The sequence below is a fragment of the Megascapheus bottae genome, chromosome 2, assembly GCF_031878675.1.
Source record: "Megascapheus bottae isolate mThoBot1 chromosome 2, mThoBot2.hap1, whole genome shotgun sequence".
Lineage (NCBI taxonomy): Eukaryota > Metazoa > Chordata > Mammalia > Rodentia > Geomyidae > Megascapheus > Megascapheus bottae.
Genome location: NC_143510.1, coordinates 70,620,769 through 70,636,113, shown reverse-complemented (window position 1 = coordinate 70,636,113; position 15,345 = coordinate 70,620,769). Strand labels below are relative to the sequence as shown.

The following is a 15,345-nucleotide window of genomic DNA, read 5'->3' as shown; positions in this document are numbered from 1 at the left end:
GTAGAAACCTTGGGCTCTACTAGCAGAGATCTGCAATAGAGCAAAACCTTGATATATAAGGCCATATAGTATGAAGCTAATTGAAAGGACCTCCAGGATACTGAAACAAAAGCCATATAATGAATGATTGTTGTCCTTAATGTACTATGTTATCTTTCATCTCCTTTGCTGTCTCTTGGATATCTCATATTGTTACAGTATCTCACTTTGTTATCTGATATATTGAATTTATTTGTATTTGGTTATTTCAAATTTGATAGGGAAGGGGGGAAAACCAAGACGGGGGTGGGTGGTGGGTGGGGGGGAGGGTGATGGGTACCAAGACATGTGAAAGGGTATCAATGTATGTGAATTAATGCACCTTCTATCTGGCAAATATCATGTAACCCTTTTATTAATTACAATAAAAAATTATAAAAAAATAATCCAAAGTGTGATAAAAATCTTACTGCTTAAAAAATATTTAGATTCAATCTGAACTCGCTACATGTTTTCTATGCCCAGCTGTTGTACCACATTAGTACAACTTAATAGCTATATAATAAAGTGAATAAATGTGAATATATTAAATTATATTACTGTTTATCTTTTACATGGACATTTTATTTATTATTTTTTTCCTTAAGAACTCTAGCTCATTAAAGACTGGTAATTACAAATAACTGAAAATAACCAGTCACAGGTAGCACACACCTATTGTCATGGCTACTCAGGATACTGAGATTTGGAGGTTCATTATTTGAAAACAGCCCAGGCAGGAAAGTACATGGAACAATAATTTTAATTAACCAGGAAAAAGTACTTGATTTCCTGAGGCACTTTCTGTGTAGAGGTCTTAAATGGATGGTCAAAATGTGGAAGTACAAAGACCTTGAGTTAAAAGCAGATATCCTGAAAACTGTACAGGAAGGAATAGGAGATACACTAGGACTCCTTGGTACTTTCTTAATAAAGGACTAGAAACTTTCTTAATAAAGGCCTAGAAACACAGCAAAAAGTTTGGACAAATAGAACTGCATTAAGACGCAGAGCTTCTGTTTGGCAAATGACATAACTAGAAGGTTAAATAGAAAGCCCAATGAGTGGGAGAAGATTTCTCTTCACTAGCCATACAACAGACAAGGGCCTCATACCTAAAATATACCCACAGCTCAAAAAATGGACTATGTCAAAAGGAAATACTCAAAGAAATAACCATGCCATTAAAAGGTGGGCTAAAGATGAAAGAGAGACTTCTCTGAAGATGAAATAAGCATTTCACATAGACACATGAAGAAATGCTCCACAACTCTGGCCATAAAAGAAATGCAAATCAAAACAACTTTGAGATTCCACCTCACTCTAGTTAGAATGGCCATTATCAAGAAATCCAATAACAATAGATGCTGGCAGGGATGTGGCCAGGAGGGATCCCTACTACATCATTCTTAGGAGTGTAAACTCATTCAACCACTCTGGAAAGCAGTTTGGCTAATCCTCAAAACATTTCAAGTTGAGAAGTGGTGGGAAAAGGAAAATGGGAGAAAAACATGAGAAGGGGTAACAATATTCAAGAAGTTATATACTCACTACCTTACAAATGTAGGTGTAACTCCTCTACACATCACTCTGACAATAAAATAAAAATTGAAAATAAATAAAAAATTGAAAAGATGGACTACTCCTAACCATAGCTCTTTTCTTGGTCTGTACTGATTGAGTCAACTCCTGTCATTATTCATCTTCCTCCCATCACAAAAAGGTATCTATGACCAGACAGGTATTACAGGATGGTCCTGGAGCTGTTAAGTCTGACCAGTGTGGGAAACTCCTAGAAGAATATTTGACTAAGCCAATCAGTTCACTTCGCTTACCAGTCTTCTATGCAAAATTGACAACTGTGGGTACTCTCTGACTCATAACATGATGCATACATATATATTATACTTCTACTTTGGCTCAGTTTGTTCTTTTACACTGAAAAGACAGTTAAATTATTAATGAAATGGTTCCATTTAAAAGATGAATCTCAATTCTGGGCTTTCTTTTAAGTAAAATATTCCTTTATGTAAAGTTGAACTTGGCTTTTGCCTGGAAATTGTCCAGGGACATACTGCATGTGTGGTTGATTTCTTCTCTAATACTGCTAGTGGAACTGAAATCTACTAGGCTTCTCTCTCTAGAAACATTTTAACCCTGGCAGTTATTTATTTATTTGTCTATTTATTTATTCACTTGCTTACTTATTCTAAAACTCATTGATCCTTTATTAGGACAAGAAATTTCCAACAAAGATATATTTAGTATAGGGTATTTCTATTTCCACACAGTTCTTGAGATTCCTCATCCACCCTGCAGTATCCAGAGGATCACAGAGGATTAAGAATTTTCTGAGGTGGTAATAAAGCGTGCCTGATGGCAATTGATGGTGGGAGTTTATCCCTTTTGAGCAAAAGCAAAGCAGTGCTCTGTAGAATTCTAGTGCATAGTGATTCAGTAAACTGCCTCGTGTCCTCTTCAGCTTCTTCAGTAGGAGTGAGGTCTGGGGTGCAATACATCTTTTATCCACGTGCTTCTAATTTTAAGTGCTCCAAGCCACTTAAGAAATATCAAATCCTCACTATCTTTGAGGAGTAGAGATTATTCCATTTGAAGTGCAAAGAAAATGAGATTTTGTCAGATGATATTCTATACACCAAAACCTACTTCATTCTCCTCTTTTTCATAGTGTGTTCAGAATAGGTGGTGGTTGGGAAGGATAGAGATATATTCTAGAATGCTTAATCCATGCACTATTGTGTACACTCACCTAATACATATAATAACATTTTCCAACTATCACTATCCAAATTCATTCCAAACTCAAACTCTGTAGAGACACAGTTTAAGAAAGATAAGAACTATCCTTGCTGTAGGTTTGTTGAATAACTCCTGTATTTTTACTGAGGATTGCATCATTTAGATGAAGACAATTAGGAAAGGAGCTTTTAAACAACTTGAAACTCAATAAAATCTCTGGAACTTCTTTCATCTTGTAATGCATTTTGCTTTACAGCTAAGTTCTTTCTTGGCAGCTTCTCTATTGTTTCTTAGCTGAACAGTCACTGCAGTCAATGAGCCAATTCTGAAGTTATTTCAGGAAACTTGTTTGTGCTTAGGGATAGGACTTTAGTAATTAGAACTTCTAAACAACTAGAACTTATTAAGGAAAATACTTTAAGTCTCTTAAGCAGGTACGACTATTTGTGCATATTCTCTGAGTTGCCAATATGTGAGTTCAGTATCCAGTGGGGCTGGCTTTTTCTGCTCTGCTTCTACATGTACCTTTGGTTTTGCTTTTTCTATGGAAATAATGGTATATTACATATAATATTAATATATTCATTGCTTAAAATAATACTTTTATTACAATCAGACATGGCCATTATTCTGGTTTCTGCATGAAAAGTCTTGAGTTTTTTCTCAAATTGAATTACCCTACTCAGTTTTATAATCTCAAAGAGAAGAAATATTCTGACATTAAATAATAATTCATTATGTATAAGTAGCATATTTATTTAAGAAAATCAATGTACAAATAGTCTTAGCTAATATTTTCTGGATATTTTACTCCATAGTTGAGATTGAATGGGAAAATATCTTTAAATGTTATGACTGAAGGCTAAATATCTAGATAAAAGTTTTATGATTTGTACTTTATAAACAACTATATGTGAAAGAAAGTAGTACATACTTCAATTGTTTTATTAAGTCATACTGAGGGCGATTTTTCCTTGGATTTGGGGAACCAATAACTCATGGAAAAAAAAGGAGAAATGTTTCTTTTTTAAAACTTCTAGATATCTATTGTTACTATCTATCTTTTACTCTTTGGTCTATATTCTTTACTGAGGTAACCTCATTTCCTCCAAAGCTTCTAACTTTAGACATCTACCAAAGATATCAAGTGTTTATCTCCATTTAATCTTCCTACTCTCAACTCTCTTTGGCTATTCTGATATTTAAGATAGGTAGATAGACAGAGACAGGTAAGAGAATTCAGAAATGAACCACATAGAAATAGTAAAAAGTATTAAGACTACTCAATTGGGAGAAGACAAAATTTTTAGCAAATGATAACAGTAAAATTGAATGCAAAAAATTAATTTGTGTATTTCCTTATACTAGATAGAAAATCTAACAAAATGTATCCATTGTCTAATGAGTGTAAAACTATAGACATTTTAGACAGAAATGTAGAAAAAGATTTTGTGATGTTACATTTAGAAATTATCTCTCACATATGATAACAAAAACAGAGGCAAAAAAAAAACTAAGTAAAGCTTAGGAGTTTTTAAATTTTTTTGCCAGGTCTGGCCTTGAACCCAGGGCCTGAGCACTGTCCTTGGACTTTCTTAAGGATAGAACTCTACCACTTGAACCTCAGTACCACTTCCAGCTTTTTTCTATGTATGTGGAACTGAGGAATCGAACCCGGTCTTCAGGCATGCTAGGCAAGCACTCTACCACTAGGCCAAACTTCCGGCCCCGTTTTTAATTTTTTTGCAACAAAAGTAGCCTATGCATCATCTAAGTAAACATCACTTCACACAATAGAAAAAGTATTTTCACATCATATCTCTAGTAATGAATTGATATCCTGGAAATTGTTAGATTCTCAGGCTCAGCAACAACAACCTTAGTAGAAACTTCTCCAAGGATCAATAAATTGCCACCAAAAACATGAAAAAAGAAAAAGGAAATTATTAAACATCACTAACTATTGATCATGTGTGAGTTGAAACTACAGTTTGATAATATCTGAGAACCATAACTCAAAACAAGAAATAGCCACAGTTAAAGTATATGATGGTGAGAATGAGTGTTGTTGCTATACTAATGGAACTTATGATGCTTAATGATGTACAACAGTCATTCTTTGTGTGTCCTGTATTAGATGTGACTATAAATTTCTTTATTTCCTTGATATTTCCACCAACTCCTTTCCTATAACTTGCTCCATGCTGATTTCCAATGAAGAAATTTCATTTGATTATGATATGCTTATGATCATTTCTTTCATACCTTCAAATTGTTATGAATAAAACATTCATGAATAAAAGTATTAGAGCCATCCATGGTGGCCTAAGCCTGCCAACCTTTCTCTAAGATAACAAATACAGAAAATACAGAAAGATCTAACACTGGAGGCAAGCCCGTGTGTGTGTGTGTGTGTGTGTGTGTGTGTATGTGTGTGTGATTGTATTTGTGTATAGAGATAGAGAAAACTATTTTCAAATTCACAGAAAATTTTGAAAGATTTATCTGAGAATATGATGATGCAAAATGCTCTTTTACATTTCAATCATTCCTATTTCAATTGGCATATAAACCAAATTCACTGTTAGGCCCTAACAGTGTTGCAATTTAAACTTAACATCCTTTCACTCTTAAGAAATATGCGTCTATGGTGGAAGGGAATCAATGTATGTGAATTAGTGTACCTTCTATCTGGCAAATATCAGGTAACCCTTCTATTAATTACAGTAAAAATATATGAAAAAGAACAAAAATTGCCTATAAACACTTGAAGAATTGCTCAACATCTCTGGTCATAAAAGAAATGCAAATCAAAACAGCTCTAAGATTCCACCTCACTCCAGTTAGAATGGCCAGGATCAAGAAAACTAATAACAACAGATGCTGGAGGGGATGTGGCCAGGAGGGATCATGACTACACTGTTGGTGGGAATGCAAACTCATTCAACCACTATGGAAAGCAGTATGGAAGTTCCTCAAAAGACTAAACATAGAGCTCCCCTATGACCCAGCAATTCCACTACTTGGCATTTACCCAATCATCCAGAAACAAGGACATACTAAATCCACCAGCACAACAATGTTCATGGCAGTGCTATTTACAATAGCAAAGATATGAAATCAACCTAGATGTCCCTCAGTTGATGAGTGCATCAACAAGATGTGGTATTTGTACACAATGGAATTCTATGCTGCTGTCAGAAAGAATGACATTGCCCCATTTATTGGGAAATGGAAAGACTTAGAAAAGATCATATTAAGTGTAGTCAGCCTGACTCAAAGGAACTTAGGCTCAATGGTTTCCCTCATTTGTCATAATCAGTAGACACCTTGGGCTCTGCTAGCAGAGATTTGCAATAGAGCAAAACATTGATACAAAAGGCCATGTAGTATGACGCTGAATGAAAGGATCTCTAGGATATAGAAACATAAACCATATAATGAATGATTGTTGTTCTTAAAGTACTATGTTATCTCTCATCTCTTTTGCTATCCCTTAGTTATCTCATATTGTTACAGTATCTCACTTTGTTACCTGATATATCGGATATATTTGTATTTGGTTATTTGAAATTTGATAGGGAACAGGTGTAAACATGATGAGCGGTGGGGGTGGGGGGAGGGAAATGGGGACCAAGACATGTGAAAGGGTATCAATGTATGGGAGTTAATGCACCATCTATCTGGCAAATATCATGTAACCCTTCTATTATTTACAATAAAAATATATGAAAAAAAGAAATATGTGTCTAGGACTTGTGAAAATGTATCTCTCAGATATTAAAATTCTACAGAGTTTATCTCACATAAGAAACTTGTAAATGTTCTATAAACATTCAAGACCTCATAGTTACTCAGTAGCTAAGGTGAACTGAGGTATGAAAATAAGAGCTCACTGAGAAGTCCAAACTGATTATTATAAAACTGAAGAAGAAATATCTTTTCCAAGGACATATGAATGACCCTTATATCTACTGTATTTAAAATGGACTCTTCTATTATTTTGTTTGTTCAGCATTAGCATGAACTGATTTTATATTATAAGTTACTAATTTTGCTGATTTTTATACCAGACATTTGTCTGTAGGTTATTATGAATTGGAAAATATGAGAATATGCTTTATTCTTCTTAGCAATAATTCCATATTAAAATTTATCAGTATCTTTTTTATGAAATACCTGTCAATCTCCCATCTTCAAGTAAATTTTACATTTAATTAAAACACTGCTTTACACATTATCTAAATCAAAGTTTATTCATTAAAAGATATTAATTCAGCCAGGCATTGGTGGTTCATGCCCGTAATCCTAGCTACTCAGGAGACTGAGTACATGGTACAATGCCATCCCTGACATGAAAGTCCATGAGATTCTTATCTCCAGTTAACCACCAGAAAATTGAAAATGGTGCCATGGCTCAAAGTGGTAAAGCACTAGCCTTCAGAGAGTTCCCAGTCTCTGAATTCAAGTTCCATTACTGAGAGAACAACAGCAAATATACTAATACTAGAGAGATTTGTCTATTATAAATATATATAAAAGGATATTGAAGAACAATCATTTTGAGATACACTGAAAAAGATTGCTATAATTATGTTGGATATTGTCATAAATGTTTAGTCTTTTGACTAATGTCACATGAAATATACAAAAGAAATTTGTCCATTTTCAAAATACAATGTGTGGCATAAAAGTATTCTAATTATTAATGTATAGAAAGTCTTTTCTATAATTAAGAAAAACCCAATAGCAAAAGCAATCCTTAGCAGAAAAAACGTTTGAGAATATCAAAACAAACTTTAGACTCTATTAAAGAGCTATAGTAATAAAAAAAAAGAAAAACAGCTTGGTACTGACACAAGAACATGCCTGAGGACCAATAGAATAGAAATGAAGACTTAGGAATCAACCTGCACTATGACTACTTAATCTTTGTTAAGGGAGCCAAAAACTAGAGTGGAAGAAAGACAGCCTCTTCAACAAGGGGTGCTGGCAGAAATGGTTAAACAACTGTAGAAAACTAAAGTTGGATCCTTCTATGTCATCCTGCACCAGGATTAACTCCAAATGGATCAATGACCTGGAGGTAAAAGTAGATACACTGAAAACTTTGCAAGAAGGAATAGGAGATACACTAGTTTCCTTGGCACAGATAGAAACTTTCTTAATACAGACACAGAAATGCAACAAATTAAAAGGTGCTTCTGTATGGCAAAGGGCACAGTTAGAAAGTTAAATAGAAAGCCCACTGAGTATTTGAAGATATTATCTTTACTAGCCACACAACAGACAAGAGCCTAATATCTAAACTGTACCCAAGCTCAAAAAATTGAATCTCTCAAAAAGAAATACTCAAAGAAACAACTATTCCATTAAAATGTAGGCTAAAGACTTAAAAAAAGACTCTCTAAAGAGGAAATAATAATGGCCTATAGACATATGATGAAATGTTCCACATCTCTGCCCAAAAAAGAAATGCAAATCAAAACAACATTGAGATTCCCCCTCACTCTAGTTAGAATGGCCATTATCAAGAAATTCAGTAACAACAGATGCTGGAGGGGATGTGGCCAGGAGGGATCACTACTACATTGTTGGTGGGAGTGCAAACTCATTCAACCACTCTGGAAAGCAGTATGATAGTTTCTCAAAGGACTAAACATAGAACTCCCCTATGACCCAGCAACTCCACTCCTTGTCACTTTCCCAATTGTACAGAAACAAGGACATACTAAAGCTATTAGCACAATGATGTTCATTGCAGCATTATTTACCATAGTAAAGATATGGAACCAACCCAGATGCCCCTCAGGAGAAGACTGGATCAACAAGATATGGTATTTATACACAATGGAATTCTGTGCTGCCATCTGAAGGAATTACATTTGTGAGAAAATGGGAAGAATTGGGAAAAAGTCATATTAGGTGAAGTAAGTCAGACCCAAAAGAACACAGGCTCAATGGTTTCCTTCATTTGTAATAATTAGTATACACCTAAGACTCTCCTAGTAGGAGATGACAGTAACTCAAAAGGTATGCACATATGATCATATAAGATGGGATATGGAAACGAGAAGTTTATCTTTGTGATTGTTGTTATTAATGTACTGTGTTATTTCTTTTCTCTTTTTTCCTCCTTATGGTTAATCTCAGCAGATGCAGTATATGACTTTGTCATGTATGTTATATATACATTTATTTGTTTATTTGAAATAGAAAAGGGAAGGAGGGAAAACAAGTTGATTGGGAGGAGGTGCTGGGAGGGAAACAAGTACAAAAACATGAGCAGGAGTATAAATGTGCAAGAAAATGCATCCACTACCTGCCAAATGTAACTGTAGCCCACTGTATACATTTCCCCAACAATAAAATAAAATAGAATTTAAAAAAAGAAAGGCTTTTCAGGATGGCCCCACATAAAGCACCAAATGTTAACGTATTTCATATAAGGAAAATAAGGCATATGACTAAAGTCTAAGTTTCTTCTATCAAAGTTGTTTTGAAGTGAAGTTATTATTGGAAAATCTTGGTTTTAGTTATCACAGTTAAAGAATTTTTTATAACTTAGTAATAAAAATGTATTTGGGTTTATGAGAAATAATTCTGCATGGTTGGAAAGTGTATAATGTCATCTTAATAAACCAATTTAGTAATGCTTTGGAGTGGAATAGTTACCAAATGGGATCATTACCTTTGCTTTGCTAAACTCCTAGAGAAACAAAAAAACTTTGTATACATCAAAGAGTTCAAAATGAATTTATAATGAATGTACCAAGTCTTTAGAATGGTCTCATGACTGAACATTCTAATGTGGTTAAGAAGCAATAGAGCACTTTTAGAAGCCTTTTAAAGATATTTGTCTGGCAATTTAGACCACTTAAATATATTATTGCACATTCAATTTGGGCATGTCTTTTAGATTTAGAAAGAATATTATATATCCAACATTGGTATAAATTGGTGATAAATACATATATTTATTATATATTTTATATTTACATATCAAAAATATAAGTAAATATAAATAAATATATATTTATAAATAAGTATATGAAAATATATACTATATGTCTTTGAAACAACTTTTTTCTATCACACTGTAATTTACTTCATCATGAATATGTTCCTGTGCCTTTAAACAAATTTCATGAAGTTCCATTCTCAATTCTGCTACCAAAGATTAATTTTATCTGTTACCTTTAGCAATGCAATAATGTACTATTTTTATGGTCTGTTTAATCTCATTTCATAAAAATGTTATCTGCACCAGTTGTTTAGACTTTTTTTGTTTGTGTAAAGAAGACAGGTCAGACTTGGTCTTTGCCGTTGGCTACATGGACTACTTCAGTCCTTTGTATATCATGTCTCATAGAATTATCTTTATTTGCATGAAATTTTGGCTACCCGATAATCTAATATGATTTATGACAAGAAACTTAATCTATGTGGGTGGCATTAATTCTTCCTGCAGTTTTGTTTTTCCTTCAGAAGAGCTGAAGACCTGCCGGGGCCAGCCGGCAGCAAACCAGGGTTCGCGGATTGGGATTCCTGAAATAGGGGCAAGGACTAGGAAAAAATAGAAGAGAGACAAACAGATGGAGTTCGGGAGGACTACAGCCCAAGTCAGCAGTCCAAGAAGACTGTGAGCTCCAGACTGCCGCCTAAGAGACTCTCTCGTTTATTTTTAGTTCCGACCTTAAATACTCTTCTTAAAACTAGGGAGTTGCCAGAGGCTACATTCATACAAAATAGTAAACAAATCACATATAGGATAAATGAGAAAGGATTAACATTGCTTAAAGTCATCATGATAAGAACTGATTGACATTGCTTAAAGTCATCATGATAAGAACTGATTGACATTGCTTAAAGTCATCATGATAAGAGTTACTTCCTTGTGTATACAGTTGCGTAGGTCCAAGGTCAGGTCCAAGGTCATTGACCCCACAGTCGGTCCCCAAAATCTCCCCCGTCTTTCTTTTAAAAGATGCGACTTGCTTGTCTTAGGTTGGGTGGATCGCTGACTCTGCCTTACCCATCATGGGGAACTTCTTCAGATCAAGCTGAAGGCCCTGTCTTAGGTTGGTCAGAGAGCGTCCCCTCTTATCCCATCCTTGACTGCGATTCCTCTCGGGGGGGAATTCATCCATCTGGGGCTTAGATCTGCGGAGTTGTTCGATTGGTGACTGTTGCAGATGTGACCATTGGACGGCTACTGGCCATAGGTGTTGATTTGTTCCCAACCATAGCTTCAGTTGTCACTTTACTTGGAGTAGAAACAACAGCAGTTGGCTTGATATTGGCTGTTGGTGGATCTGAAGTGCTGGCAATTCCTCATTCTTCAGAAGCTGCAGTAGTTTTCAACGTGATCTGTCTCTGCTGTTCTGGGACCTTACTAGTAGGTTCTTGAGGCTCTTTTTTCGGCTCTAAGTGCCTCCCTTGATGATCTCGGAGTTCTCTCTCCAATCTACTGATTCGACCTTCTTAATGGGACTTAAGAGCTGTCATACAATCATCAAGTACATTTTTTTTTTGGAGTTTTTTTTGCTAATGTTCCATTCTCCCCCTTCTTTAAAATAATGCAATAATTCAAACCTAAATGATTTTCTTGATTAAACCTTGAACATGTTCACTCACTCATTCACACACATTCATACTCAAAGATTTTAAAGTGCACAAAATTAATATTGGCCATTCATTTTCCGGAAGTTTGTGTCAAGAGAGCTTTGCCAATTTTACTCTTGCAGGTGAGAACCAGGTTCAAAACAAAACTTTAGAAAAAACATAAGGATCCATATTTAAAACTGGTACCAATTTCAAAGACAAAACTGGACAAGAAAAAATATGTAACATGAACAAGACAAAGAAACAGAGACTTTTACACTTAACACAAAAACATGAATTCAGGTCTTTTCCCCATTACTGGATGCATTACTGGAGGGTTGGGGGTGAAGGTCCAGTGAGTTACTGCTTGGATGACCACTGTCACTCTCCACAATCCGAACATAGCGTTCGGGCAGCCAGCGGGCATCATTTTCTTCCACAGCGGGGTCCTCCACCGTCGTCCCAGATTTTCATGGTCCCTGTTCGGGAGCCAGTTGCCGGGGCAGCCGGCAGCAAACCAGGGTTCGCGGATTGGGATTCCTGAAATAGGGGCAAGGACTAGGAAAAATTAAAAGAGAGACAAACAGATGGAGTTCGGGAGGACTACAGCCCAAGTCAGCAGTCCAAGAAGACTGTGAGCTCCAGACTGCCGCCTAAGAGACTCTCTCGTTTATTTTTAGTTCTGACCTTAAATACTCTTCTTAAAACTAGGGAGTTGCCAGAGGCTACATTCATACAAAATAGTAAACAAACCACATATAGGATAAATGAGAAAGGATTAACATTGCTTAAAGTCATCATGATAAGAACTGATTGACATTGCTTAAAGTCATCATGATAAGAACTGATTGACATTGCTTAAAGTCATCATGATAAGAACTGATTGACATTGCTTAAAGTCATCATGATAAGAGTTACTTCCTTGTGTATACAGTTGCGTAGGTCCAAGGTCAGGTCCAAGGTCATTGACCCCACAGTCGGTCCCCAACAAAGACCAAAGTATTTAGTCCATCCCCAGAAAGTCTAAAGAGGAATGTTTAACCCCAGTGACATAATTTGAATTATTATTTGAATTACCATTATGATGGGAAGAATTTTCTCAGTATTACTCTGATGTTGTCCACAAAAATAAAGGATTTTTAAACATCCTCTCAAGACATATGTGTTGCATTTTTCCTTTTAGAGGGCTACTTTTATAACAAAAGCAGGGACTTTATTTCTCTTGAATAGATATTTAGAAGGAGATGTACTGATACTTCAGGCTGTTAGGAAGAATGATATGCAGTATTTTGGAAATCATTGAAGAACTGCCATTTTGTTTCGGAATTCTAATAACGGTTTTGTTAGAATACTTGTTTTTTCTTTCTTTAAATTTGATAATTTTGTAATAAAATGTAAAATTACACTGACGTTTCTTTTTCAGTACCCAGTTCTTTTAATCTAATTTATTGATTTTCCCCTTGTTATACTGAAGTCTGCAATGTTTTGGTCTTATAGATTCTATGTGATTGCCAGTATCATTCATCCATTCTCTGATTGTAATAATTCCTTAGAATTGTCAAGCCTATTTGAAATATCTACTTTAAGTCTTTATTTATTAAGAAAATATCTTGGGATCAGAGATGTGGCTTGATATAAATCAATGTTCTCTTGTGCATGAAAAAATCAGTCTCCCATAGCTATAATTTGTTTCAAAGTATAGAAGCTTCTAACATTTTTTTTTTTGCCAGTCCTGCGCTTGAGTTCAGGGCCTGAGCACTGTCCTTGGAATTTCTCAAGGCTGGAGTTCTACTTTTTGAGCCTCAGCACCACTTCTGGCTCTTTTCTATGTATGTGGTAACAAGGAATCGAACCCTGGTCTTCGTGCATGCTCCACAAGCACTTTTACCACTAAGCCAAACTCCCAGCCTGCTATTAACCTTTTTTTAAAAACTACCATCTTTTCTTATAACATGTTCCCCATCTGTGAGAGTTGGTCTTGGAAGCTATTATTATCATCATTTTATCAACGTAGAGAAGCCTTTTGGTGACTGTCATTAGATTGGATCTTTAAGAAAAGGAAATTACTGAACGCTGCTGCTGCACCATCGCGACCGGGAGCATCTGAGTAATAGCTCATCAAGTCTACAATTAAAAATGGCCTCTAACAAAACTACATTGCAAAAAAATGGGACAGAAACAGAACGGAAAGAGTAAAAAAGTTAGAGAAGCAGAGCCTGAAGAATTTGTTGTGGAAAAAGTACTGGACCGGCGTGTAGTGAATGGAAAGGTAGAATATTTCCTGAAGTGGAAGGGATTTACAGATGCTGATCATACTTGGGAACCTAAAGAAAATTTAGATTGTCCAGAATTAATTGAAGCATTTCTTAATTCTCAAAAAGCTGGTAAAGAAAAGGATGGTACAAAAAGAAAATCTTTATTAGACAGTGAATCTGATGACAGAAAATCAAAGAAAAAAAGAGACTGCTGCTGACAAACCAAGGGGCTTTGCTAGAGGTCTAGATTCTGACCGAATAATTGGTGCCACAGACAGCAGTGGAGAATTGATGTTTTTCATGAAATGGAAAGATTCAGATGAGGCTGACTTGGTGCTGGCAAAAGAGGCAAATATGAAGTGTCCTCAGATTGTAATTGCTTTTTATGAAGAGAGACTAACTTGGCATTCTTGTCCAGAAGATGAAGCTCAATAATTGTTTGCATTGTTTTTTATATATATTTATACACACACACACACACACACACACACATATATATATATAATCTGAGTCTTGGTTTTTGAATTAATGGTGTGAAACAACTACATTCTAATGAAAATCAAGTTTGATATGTTGGTTTTGAAAGTAGTATTGGGAGTTGTTGAGTTTGTTTTTTTTCCCTCAATAGCACTGGTTACTTTGAACAAATACAATTAAGGCTTTCTGTTGTTGCTTCCTTTATCAGAAAAGATTATTTAATACCATGATATATTTCCTCTGTATTCAGAAACAGATTTTTTTAATAAGGCAACTTTTTCTGGTAATTACTTAATCAGAACCACTTGTCTTTAACTGCTATGTTGAAGGACCATCCTGAATTTTTTTGTGTGTTTGTGTGTGTGTAAACAAAATACTTACATGGGTAGTTTTTTGTTTTGGAGATTTTGCTTGTTTAGAGGTGTTGGGCATCAGACTCAGAGTCTTGCATATGTAGGCAAATGATGTATCACTGTGTTACATCCCTGGCCCTTGTTTTAGTTTGTTGTTGTTTAAGACAGGGTCACTAGGCAGCTCAGGCTGTCCTTGAACTTAGTAGGTAGCCAGGCTAGCCTCAACTTTAGGTTCTCCAGCCTCTGCCATAGATAGCAAATGCAATACGTTTGCAAAATGTCTTGAAAGGAAAAGTGTCTTATCAACAGCTTCGCTCACCCAGATGAGACAACTAAGATAAATTTTGATTTCCTTTCATTAAAAGTTTGGGCAATGAGCATTTCTTTACAGAGTATTAGAATCTGTATACTAAAAGCTCATAGATCATGAACTATCTAAGACTCTGCTCATGGAAATGTAAAATCAACTGGTTAGAGATTTTGACAATTTAGGACCTGCTGGCCTAAATGTGTAGACAAAATTTTATAATTGTTGACCTGCATGCTTTTTCTTTACCCTAACTCATTCCTAACATGTAGGCTCAATTTTTTTCAGTATTGGGTTACTGGTTCCACAAAAGCCAGAAAAACAACTTTGTAGTAATCAGAATGTTATCCAACTGTATACTGTTTACTTTATGGTAAATAATGGTGAACAGTGGTCAATAAATAGTTTTATATTCCTTTAAAAAAAGGAAATTACTAAGTTTATATTTGACAAATACTAATTATATACATTTTAGGGCTGCATGGCATAGTGATGATATGCAAATTATAAAATAGTTATCACAATTTTCTTGAATTGTGATTCTATAATCCATGTAGCTTGAAATAACTCT

General features: G+C 35.1%; 1 pseudogene; it reads left to right on the top strand.

Moving 5' to 3' along the window:
• Positions 1 to 13,474: 13,474 nt before the first annotated feature.
• On the top strand, positions 13,475 to 14,097 carry LOC150067305 (chromobox protein homolog 3 pseudogene; annotated as a pseudogene).
• Positions 14,098 to 15,345: the final 1,248 nt, after the last annotated feature.